The 12,466-nt window shown below is 37.8% G+C and overlaps 1 long non-coding RNA gene across 1 annotated transcript; it reads left to right on the top strand.

The window, feature by feature from the left end:
• Positions 1-10,640: 10,640 nt before the first annotated feature.
• On the top strand, positions 10,641-11,499 carry LOC120434448. Its single transcript, XR_005609094.1, has 2 exons — positions 10,641-11,002; positions 11,040-11,499. It is a non-coding gene; the product is annotated as an uncharacterized LOC120434448 (long non-coding RNA).
• Positions 11,500-12,466: the final 967 nt, after the last annotated feature.

The raw sequence follows: 12,466 nt of genomic DNA on the forward strand, positions 1-12,466 counted from the left end.
TACTGCAGATTGAAACGAACACCCAGCTGAGGGAGGACGTTAATCTCAACACAGTCAACCTCCCCCCAACGCTCGTGTGCAACATTTGTAACAGAGATGATGGGAGTATCGTTCTCTCTCTCTTTCTCTACTTTTTCTCACTTTGTCATCGTCTTTATCGCTTTCTGTTTTTGACCACATACAGTAAGCACCTCAGCTTCTAGCACCTTTATATTTTAATGACTGATAAACAGTTTTAGTTTTCTGAAAAGATCATTTAAGACATCACTACATTTTTCCTCTATCCCACTCTTTCTGTCACATACAAGCATATCAACAAAAAATAAATGCAGACTAGCAACCTCTCTATTATCAATTACATAACAGTTTACAGTGGGTGACGGTCATGAAAAAACAACTTTGGGGAGGCAAGTAAGTGTAAGGACAGCAGTGTCACTGAGATATAAGCCACCTTGCCTCAATACAGATCCGCCAGAATGTAACCAGCAGGTATGCTCAGTTATATCAAGTGTCATAATATTTAGATCTTCTGTCCAGGCAGATGGCCAGATAGGAGCAGTGGACAGGTCGCAGTCTTTGCTGCGGCTGCACGTCTTTTCCCAACTTGGTGTTTATACTTAAAGCTTTCACCTTGGCCTGTGAAGTGCAGCGGCATACATTGTTACTAAAGGGACATAATGGCCTTTATTTTATCATGATGAAAAGACTTGTGCTATATGAACAGAAATCTCACACACATACATGTGCATTACATTAATTGCTTCAGAAATGACACCCCAAAATACAGATGATGAAGCGATTCATGGAAGATTAGAAGTAGGAATTTCTCCATCGCTTTCTTCTATGTGCCAGACCTTGCCATCAAGTTTTGAAAGAGATTTAAACTCGACTACTTTTAATAGAAGACAGATAAAGGGGTTAGTGTCTGGCTTGCATTAATGAAATGTGCCTGGTCATTGTCACGTTGGCCATATTATTATAAAGTTACTTTCACCAGATCCCCAATAACTCTTTAATTATGATCTGTGTACAGCTATAAAGCAGAGAATAACGTTCAACAACATCAGCAAGTCCACCATCAATCAAACCACAGTTTCAACTCAGAAATGACGCAAAATTCTTGATATCCAGTGTCTTTAAACACTGTTGCAATATTATGAGTGCAGTAAGCCAACAGAAATAAATGCCCAGATTAAAACAATAACAGTAAAAAAGAAGTCTGCATTAAAATCTCATTCTTTTTGAGTCGTCTGTGGTCTTAATAAATCTCTGAGTGCTAGCCATCTGGGCCTGCAGGAGCCTTCCTCCAGAGGCCTCGCCTTCAAGGCTCGCCTCTCCATTTGACTGAGGAGATGCGGCGTAGCAAGCACCACTGGTGCAGCAGTGAGGAAAAGAAGATAGGGGATGCTTCTGGAATGGCTTGAGCATTTGGCGTTTGGACATGTGCTTTCCCTAAGGGACCATTAAGCACGTGTTTTTAAGTTGTAACGCACTGCTCTCCCTCTAAAGTCCTTCCATCATCCAGAAGACGCAGATGGTCCAGTGAAGCTAGCTAAGAAGTGAACATTTGCGTGACTTAAAATTGAAGTCAGTTAGACTTTATGCTCCTCAACAGTTGCAGAAATTGCTCACTGTTGATGTGAACTGCAGTTATCACTCTGGTATCAAAACATTCTGAGCGAAGGAAGCAGTCAGAATATTAGAAGAGATTAATATGCAGATGTATTCAGTCAAGATATTAGAACCATTATCTACTAAAACACCTTATGTAATCAAAAATGTATGCCTGAGTATTGCCTTTTTAATTTTATTTATAATAACTGTTTGCAGGATTACTGTTTTTACAGCAGAAGATTAAGAAAAAAATGATATGATATTTAAATTGATAGTGGCAGTGACAAACAATAAAAACTCAGCTTTAAAGAGCGTGCATTTAAATGCATGAGATGCACAAAGTTACTGAGTAAAAACAAGCCATAGAGTCAACCCACTGGCTGTTTAGCTTTGAATACACAGTCGTTGTGTCCTTGGACAAGTCAGACTGTTCTAGCTTTGGGAAACTGAAGTTCATGTTGATAAGTATTGATTGGACTGCCCTGAGCCAGGAAAATATTACAGTATTCCCCTGTAAGACATTGTTTGACTTTGCTGTTGTTACAAGGACTGGCCACATCTAACAGCCAAAAGAGGGTGTTTAATATTCATTAAGGTTATATTTATTGTTATATGTTAAACAGATCACTTAAAATAAAGAGAAACAAAGACACTGGAATGTCTTATGAGTTTACCAGATTAAAAAAAGTTTTTAAAAATACGCGTAATTCCTGTGGTGCAAGTGAATACTCACTATATAAACCATTTCATAACCATTTTCATAGCCCCTGGTTCATGTATACTGTATACTTATACTTGCATCAATATTCCAACCAAATAAATGTAAGTTTTGAGTCGCAGACGGTTACGTCTTAAGAGGTCACTGCAAGCTTTTAAGTTTTGTGGCATAGTGACTGCTGAATGGTGCAGCATGGAGGAGCGAACATCTCAACAACTGTCCTTGGACGCCGCTAATGACATCACAACAGGTTTATCCGCATGTATTTACTGAACAAAGTTGATGCGAGTAGACTGGGGGCTGTGAAGGTCTGTGTTTATGTAACAGATCAAGCTCCACCATGTGACTTGGATGTGTCCCACCCTCTGGGAGAAAAGAGTGACACAAGACACCCGAGCAAAAACATGCAACTTGGCTCTTGGACTCCTCCTCTCTGATTCTCTGCTACCACTATCATTAAACTACTCTTACCAGGCTGTGAAGGGCTGTCCCACAGGCAGCCTGAGAGTGGTGGCAGTCCCATCGCATTTGTTCATTTTTCTCCCAGTTTCTCAGCCGAGCATCTCCTACCCCCGGGGTGAGTGCGTCCCGTGCCAGTTTCACTAAGGCTGGACTCCACTGAAGCGACTGCATGAAAAGCCTTGAGGAGGATGCCAACAACTTCCCTCAGACAGGGCTCTGCGTCCCCCACACATGAGCAAAGCAACTCGTATTGAGTGTGCATTACATTACGCTGACAAAGGAACGGAAAGTTCATATTTGTTTAGTTTCGATATGAAAATGTCGACTTGGGTATTATTTTTGAATGTGTTAAATGAACAAAGAAAATAAAACATTAAGAGTCTGATATGCAGGTAAAAGCTGTCGTCTTCATGCATGTCCATATTCACTTAAACACCCATATGATAATCTGACAAATAATGTACTGCACTGCAGCAAATCTAGCAGTCACAGAGATTTTAAAAAGCTCTATTACTAACAGAGATAATCAATATATCCACACTCCCATTGATCCATAGGGGGAAGATAAAAACATCATTATTATGCAAACTTCAGAGCTATATCAGGCCAGCCTTCATTGCAAGTTAAAAATTAACTCATTAGTAGTAGTCTCATTAAGTAGTTTACAGTACTGAACTATTCTCACCTATAGAACTGGCTGTATGGCTGTGGTGAATGTGACACAGATGAAACCACAGATTTGACTTTATATTAAAATATTTACATGAAACCATTTGTCTAGTTAAATTAGATAGTGAGTAACATACCTTAACACAAAGTAATCTTTATTAACCAAAAGAGCTATAGAGCCCTATAGAAGTAAACAAAGCAGCTGAAAAGTTTGGAAAGCAGAAGAAAATTTGCCTTAAACTCTTAAATCAGAAAATAAATGAAATCAGAATATCAGTGATGTAGTAGGTTATCCAGTTCACGATCCCTCACAGTTCACAGGTTAGTATCCATAAAATGACCTTGACCTTGAACTTTATCTCGGGCACAGTTTGGATGAAAACACACTGAGTGATTACTGAGTGCAGGTTTCACGAAAATCTGCCCAGTGCTCTGGGAGGAGCAGAGATTCTTGTGAAATATGACCTTGAACTTAACCTTGATTTGTGTAAAGACCGATTAGGTGATCATGTGTGTTTATTCTGACCGATACTGTTGAGGGAGTATTGACAGATACCTCCCCCATGGGCATGAGCTCATAGGTCTGCCTGTATGCTATAACCTAATATAGAGTTTCAGTGTTAAATTCTAAAAGATAACCGAATTTTAGAGACATTTTAAACGTTTTCAAAATGTTATAAAAAAATGGTAGCAACATAAAAGCTTTGACTAATATTGTAAAATTCAATGTATAAACTCAACTAAAATGTGCTGGCTATAACGGCATTCACTGTGCAACTTTTAACTATTTTTATGACCACCGTTATTTATATGATGACTTTCTGATTAGGTTTTCCATCAGGGCAATACAATCCAACTCACAACTAGCCATCAAAAAGAAAGAATTGAAATAACAGTGCTTTGCTTGCAGAGCTGTGAGGCCTTGATCTTTGACGTTATCTTGTCTTAAATGTCTATGTCAGGGAATGAGCTGGGGCAAGCTCAAAGGAGCAGCAGACCTAGTCAGGGTTCATTTGCACTATCAGGGGTATGTTAAGGCAGCTCCTTCCTTCTTCTGGACATCTTAGTGCCGTTGCCTTTCTCTAACTGAGTGAACTCCAGACACTGATAGCAATGCTGCAGGACATCCTCAGATTACAGCAGGATACTTTTTAAAAAAAATCTTTAATCTTTTAATGTTGTAAATTAATACAATCAGTTCAGATCATAACTCCACCTATGATTACATTGTATAGTACTATAGTACTTAACACATATGACAATTAAAGTCTTAATCTTGTGATAAGAAAAGGTAATCTGCTCCGGAGAATATTAACCTTCAAGGTCACTGTGATTGTTGCCAAGTAAATATGCAACTATTCATGCAGCTATTCATTATGCCACTGAATGCATGCTAAGTGTGCAGTAGTATATATATTGATATAGTTTTAGGTTTGAACAACTACATGTGTTAAATCATGTTCATTTTATCCTTCTGGCATTGCCATTATTAGCCACTAGATGGCAAGCATGTACTCATTTAAAACACAGCAAGTTGGACTCCTGCTGAACTCTTGACAGACATTTAAAGCGATTGACTGTTACACAACCTAAGGCAAACAGGTGACTGACCTATTTAGGCTTTGATTAGGTGGAATACTAGCAGCCCTGTTTTTCTAAGAACTTTGAAAGCGTGTGCAAACAATAAAAATAACCCGTTCCAGAGTTAACAACTACATTTTTTACAGAGGGCTCTAGAAGAATATTTTAAGGCATTTAATGCATCGGATTATATACCAAGGAGTGCAGTACAGTTGAAATTGATGTTATTATTTTGTATCACAGTCTGTGTTAACATGGCACACCGCAGAGCAAGTGAGGTTGTTAGGCATGACTGCGTGCTTTTTCAGGCTTTTACAAATTGCTTTCCTGAGAAACTCCCCACATTTCTGCACTATTGTTTTTTTCTTGTTGTTTATTTCGCTTTTTCTGTTTAAAAAAAGTAGGAACTGCAATATAGCACAAAATATTGAAGTAACAGTGTGAAAAAGTTTTGAGTCATATCTCATTTCTTCATATTTTGCTTCTAAGGAGCCAAACTTTCTGGGGTAAAAAGATAAAAAGATACCTTAATTGTATCTTTAGGCATTTTTATCACCGGATCCTTCACAATAGGTGAAGGAAATAATTTTCAACAACATCTTTTAACTTGAGAAGGCCAGCGGATATTTTTTCTCTTGGTAATGATTATTGACTTCAACTGGTAGTTTCTCTTTGCCAGTATAAAAAGATTAATTTGATAACATTCACTAATACTCATAACAATGGGAAAGTACAATGAACTCAGCAAAGATGTAAGAAGGAGAACTGCACAAGTTGAGAATGCAGAATCCCACATCATCAGTTCAAACAATTGTGCATGAGTGCAAGTTATTCAGATGTGTCACCAATTTGCCAAAGTCTGGTTATCTTTATTCATCTTTGGCTCTCTTCCACAGCGTCTTTTTTCCTGTCTCCTTCCCCTCACCCCCAACTGGTTAGAGTAAATGGCTACCTATTTCTTCCTATTAAAAGTGAGGGTTTTTTCCCACTATAAGTGCTTGCTTATAGCACTGAAAGTGGCTTATGGCACCACTGGGGTGGCTGTAGATCAGGAGGTAGAGCAAGTCACCTACTAATCGAAAGGTTGGTGGTTCAATCCCTGGCTCCTGCGTGTCAAGTATCCTTGGGCAAGATACTAACACCCAGTTGCTCTCCGATGCATCCATCGGAGTGTGAATGTAGTGGGTGTGAATGTGGCATGTTGTATAGAGCACTTTGAGTACTCTGGGTGAGTAGCAAAGTGCTATGTAAGAATGAGTCCATTTATAGGGGGTCGTTAGATTGTTTACGGTTTTATCTCAATTACTGTTGGACACTTTACCTTACAATATAAAGTTCTGTGAGGCATCAGTTTGTGTGATGGTATATTAAAAAAAAGAAGTAGAATTGAGTTGAAGAGACTTCAGAAGATAGGTGGTCATGCCAAATATTGACTTTCAAGCTCGATGAAATTGCAGAAGTTCTATTTTTGCCATATATACTATATTTCCATGTTTCATCAAATTGCTGCACTTATTTCCATATTTCCTAACAGAACATTAAAAAAATGAGTGAAAATTTGAAAACATTTACATCTTAACCCGGTCATCTGTTTATTTTTAAGAGTGATTTTGCTATATTTAATGAAGCCATTGGTAAAACAAAAACAACAAAACAACAAATAAAAGCATAAAGTACAAAAAAGGAAAAACAGAAAAGAATCAGCTGATTCTCAGGGGATCAATGGGAGGCACTCACTGATTTCCCGTCTAATGACCAATAAATTAAAACTAATGTTAGTTAGTTTTGAAACTAATGTTCAGCATAATCCACATAATCCACAGTACTACAGTGAAAGGACAATAAAAGCCTTGCACCTACCTGTCCATATGGATGAAGGAGAAAGTATGTCTAGTATAGATAGTAAAGCACAGTGGGCAGGCATCCAGAAGCATCCTTTCATTGCTAAAGCTCAGAAGCAGGATGAGCAAGACAATAGGGTCATTTTTATCCAAAACCCTTCACCACCAAGTACAGGCAGGACACTCAGGAAAGCAGCATCCCGCCAAAGGCCCCATTGTTCTTGGCTCATGTGCCTCTATTGCCATGACCACCGACAGTTTATTTTGTTTCCAGGAACATGCCTATTTAACTTACTGAGATTTATCAGTTAACTTTTAACTTTGTTTTAAGCTGCAAGAAATTGTGATTAAGTATGTAAATGTCCTGCGATTCAATAACAATAATATATATGTGCTTCATATTCATTCCTCCTCTGTGGCTTTTCGTTGTGTTTTTTTTTTTTTAGTCAGGAAGATTAAGCAAGAACTAAAAGCTGCTGCGAGCTGCTCACCTATTTCCCAACTGGTTGCCAGAGTGGGTGGATTTACATGTGCAATCCTCCCATTTATCTAAGCTTGGAACCAGGACCAGGAGTACATTAGCTTGTGACCCCCTGAGGTTGGGTAAGAACTACCAAGCCACAATTTATGAAAATTAATGCGGAGGTGAAACATGGGCAAAGGAAGGACTGGATTATTGATTGGTGTGGAATCATTGGTACAGCTTCTTTAAAACCGTGGGATAGGGCCCTGCTTTTTTGTTTTTTGTCATTATAGTGATTAGGTTTACTTGGCTGGCCTTTCTATTCCTGATTGTGATGTAATCACATAGTACACAGTTACACAGTATTGCAGTAATGTAATGTGCTATTGTATTAAATTCAGTAATTACATTATAGATACAATTATATCATTTATGTCGTTTATTTGAGATGCATTTCAAAGGCTGTTCAGTCATCTGCACAGAAAGGAAAAATGGTAAACTGTGTTCAGGACAGAAACAACTTACATTTTACTGTTAACACAACTTTTGCTCTTTGCAAACATTTGCACAGACAGCATCCTAACATACAGCCAGATGAGAACCATGCTTGCATGCTTACCACAGTCCAACAGCCAGAGCCTAAACTTCAAAAGGACACAAAAGCAGTGACAAGCAGTCAGGCTTGCAGGACTGTGGCCTCCATTTCTATCTGTTTGTGTTTCTAAACTATAACATGTTTATAACATATAATATTTTTGTTCATACCTAAAGCTTGTGACAACAAATGTAGGTTATATGCTATGGAGCAAAGCCATTCAACATGTCATCCAGTGAATCATTTTATCCTGTTTTCAGGACTGTAACTGTGTATGACTTCTTGAGAAGTGTTCGTAGAAAATAAAATTCACATCTATACACATTGTCTGATGTACTTTAATTGTGTGTATTTTTAAGGGGAGGTGCTATTAGGTATGAATGGCTTTTTATTGTTGAAATAGTGTCATCTTAATTTAGCAGTTTTAAAATCACATGCACAGATTACATTCTTATATGTTCTTGATTATGAAGACATTATCTGCATGCATGATGATTCTTTTACACTTTGTCAAGATTATGTGTCAGCTTTTTACTTTTCAATTCAAATGTTTTGTCCTGTAGACATCACTGTGTACTTTATAATCTGGTTTCTTGTCCCTCATTTAGCCTAAAGTATATTTTTTATATATAAAGCCTTACTGGGTGATGATGGGAGAGTAAGACTGCAACTGCTATTCAAAAGCTGGACTTTGTGATGTCTTTGTGATTAAGTTACTTGGTTACTTGGCAGCTGTTACTTGGTTCTTCTGATTTGCTTTACTTGTTGTTTTATGTGTATATGTGTTGATACTGATCTTAGATTAAGAGATTTTAATCTCAGCAGACATTTTGTTTGAAGTTAAGATGAAATAGATAAATAAAAAACAATGTGAAATAGGTCCGTGAAGGTTCTCGGTCATCCAGGTCATTGTAGTCCAGACGCTTTTCTTTCCAAGCTCCTTAGACTACAATGTGAAATAGGTGTAAAAACAATAGCAGTGAGACCCAATGAGAAGGACTAACATGAATCGGGAACTGTGCTCCTGATGTGAGAACTGCATCAGAAATCTGAACCTTTGCTTTGATAATTATGACCACCTTTAGGTGAGTATTTTTCCCTAAAGTTGAAATAGATGTAAAGACCAACCCAGAGCATATGGCACACAGATCTCTGATGTGTGTGCTTGTAAAACATAGTGCGAGAGTGAAGTTAAACTCTCCTTTCTTCAAACTATTGAGGCACTTTTGAGTTTCTAAATGAGACTTGTGTTTACAATGGCAATGTGAATTTAATTTATGTAGCACATTTCATTCCAAGTAAGCTCAATGTGCTTAACATATAAGATTAAATCATTAAAAAAATCTATGTAGATCTACTATGCCTTAAGACAATGAAACAACTAAGTGAGTTTTAGGTAGAAAGAATTCCAAGTTAACAAGGTTTTAGATGTGAGATTTTAAACACATGGCTGTGTGTTATGTAACAATATAGTGGATATTTAGAGTAAAAATCACTTCCTCTGTGTGTGTGTTGTTGTGCATTTGATCCCCTCACAGCTTTAATACATACCTGAAACATTCATGAATATGATTTTGACACCCAACATAGAGACCATGGATCCGTCTTTTTAGGAGATGTGTGAGCTCCAAAATCATAAACTCTGCTATTTCCATAACTTTGACTTTATTAGAAATTTGCAGGATAATCCCAAATACTTGGAGGCATAGCTCAGACTTAGTGAACTGAATAAACATATAAATGAGATAGTATTATAGATCAAGTCTGCCCTCTGTAATTTTAGTCACACAAACACAGGCATGTGACACATGCAATAATTAACAGGATGAATATATCTTTGTGTGTGTGTTTTTGAAGTGTCTTATGATTCAGAAATAACACACAGAGGAGATTAAGATCAATGAATCAGATGATTTATTAAATCAACTCAACATAAAAGCAAATCAAAAAGGTTTAAAAAACAAACAAATCAAATGTGACATGATATTTGAAATCTTTGTATACAGCTTTCTATGTGTTGTCAATGCACACCCCAGTTTTAAGAGTCCTTGATTCTAAGTTATAAGACATTTAGTCCGTTTTGAACCAAAATCTTAAATCAATAAGATGACCTGAAAGAACTCAGTGGATATAAGCAAAATTTTAATAGACTGTTAATATGACCCCACTCTACATACTTTCAGAAATCATAGAAAGTTTTTAAAGCTATCATGTTTACAAACAGACTGACGTGCATTCAAATGCTACCAAAAACATCGTCTCTGTCAATGGAAAATTGTACTTAGTAGTCAGTATAAGCTTTTAATGATATAAGTTTGCATATGATAGAATACTGTATGTTGACCTCTGATGACTTAGACTGTTGTCCACTACAAGACTGTTTTATAAATTCTTTCTCACAGCGATAATAGCTGAACAAGCAGGAAGAGGAGAGCTGGACACTTTTATCTGCGCTCTCTAACAAGAAGAAGGGCCGCGTCCTTCTGAATCTCACAACACACACGCATACATCTGAACCACTCTTATCTTCACTCCCTACGCACTAACATTCCTCTGCCTATGAATAGACGTATTCACTGTTGTATTACTTTTGTATATAAATAAAGACAAGTGCAAGAACAGAGCGCGCATCACAGGGCCCCCACTCTGGTGTGAGCGTTCTGTGATCGCCCTTGTATACAAGTAAATGCTGCAGCGTCTGTGTGTGTTTCTACCCTTAGACTCTTAGCTGAAGAAGTGTCTTTAGAATAAATCTCTTGACATTTATTTTGGTCCTTCGTAGCCGGGGCAGAAACATCAGAACTGTTATCTGTGACTCTGTTCCAGGATCCAGTACTGATTCCTGACGCCGTGGGAAGCCAGCACCGAAGTCTGTGCACAGCCCTCTTAAACGAGGCCGAAAGCCCTGGGACGTGTGAATTCGGGTCCAGGCCGGTGTTTTTAGTCTGGTCCACGGCGGTGGGATTCAGTCTGGCGATCCGAATCACCAGTGAGACGTCTGAGGGTGAGAAACACTATTTTGGTTAGGAATCGCCGTAATGAACCGACAAATAAAATAGGTTAGGAATCGCCGTAATGAACCGACAAATGAAATAGGTTAGGAATCGCCGTAATGAACCGACAAATGAAATAGGTTAGGAATCGCCGTAATGAACCGAATAACAAACAAAATAGAAAGCAGCGTACAATAGGTTAGGATTCGCCGAAGGAACCGAATTAGACCTAGGTTTTAGAGGTAGCCGTAATTACTTCGTGACAAATTAGCGCGCAAATGTCTATCTGTGTGTATGTGTTTGGAAGTAAGTTGATTTTACAGCACAATACGCTGCTGAACTACTTCCATTTTATTTTATTTTATTTTGTTTTATTTTGTTTTTCTTTGCTTGAGGCTCACGTACTGGTGACAAAAGAGAACGGTTGAGCTTCGTCTCATAAAACTGATACCGCTTCACTGTTAGAAGTGAAGTCGAAGGCCGTATCAGAAACCACTCTGAAGTCAAGCGTGCCAGTGACGGCCCAGCAAAATCTTTGAACATGGAGAATAAACAAGCAAAATTGACACCTGATGAGGAATGTCTAGAAAAACAACAAGCCGGAGCAGGAATAATCCAAAAGAAAGGGAGAGGAATGCATAGGGCAGGAGCAGGGGTGGAGGCAGGTTACACACACACCAAGCAGTAGTTTTAGTACTACATGCTGGAGGTGTGGAAAAGAGGACATTTTGTACGTGACTGTAAGACACAGAGACACACACCAAACAGTGACTTTAATACTGCATGCTGGAGGTGTGGAAAAGAGGGACATTTTGTACGTGACTGTAAGAAACAAAGAAGCAGTTCAGACTAGGAAGAATATAATTATCCTCGTCAAGTAAAAGATTAGAGATCAAAGTTTAAAAGGGCTGGATACAGACCCAACTGAATACATATAAACACAAGAGGAATAAAGTGGAATAAACAAAAGGTTAAATTAAATTAGAGCTTATCTCTACTGTATTCAAACTAATAAAAGCAAGGATAACAACCTGTAAACTGGTATTAACAATGAAACATAGTTAGGATGAAGACCATGCCCAGAATGAATAGAATGAAAGAAAATACATAACTCACACAAACACATATTAAATGAAATAGAGAGATGCATAAGGTATATTAAGGTTGTGTCATTGTTCAGCCAAGGAAAGTGTGTGAAAAGGAAAATGTCTCCAGCTTGGGAAGGGTGAAACTGCAGATCACCCCATCCCTCGATGGATGCAAAATAAAATATAAATAAAATATTGTAATATACTATTGCTGTTATATAAAAAGATAATAACATTAACATAATATTAATATGAAGAGGCACCTCAGTCAGCTATGATGTGAGGTGGATAATTGTTAAAAGTAGTCTGCATCAAGCTTAAGGTTTGCTCAAATTCAGTACAATGACATATGAGATGAAGAAAATAAAGAAAATATGTAAACTAATTAAGTGCATAGAGGCACTTGACCTGCTTGAAAACCTGTCATCCTAGATGAGACATT

This window comes from Oreochromis aureus, linkage group 18 (genome assembly GCF_013358895.1).
Source record: "Oreochromis aureus strain Israel breed Guangdong linkage group 18, ZZ_aureus, whole genome shotgun sequence".
Taxonomy (NCBI): Eukaryota; Metazoa; Chordata; class Actinopteri; order Cichliformes; family Cichlidae; genus Oreochromis; species Oreochromis aureus.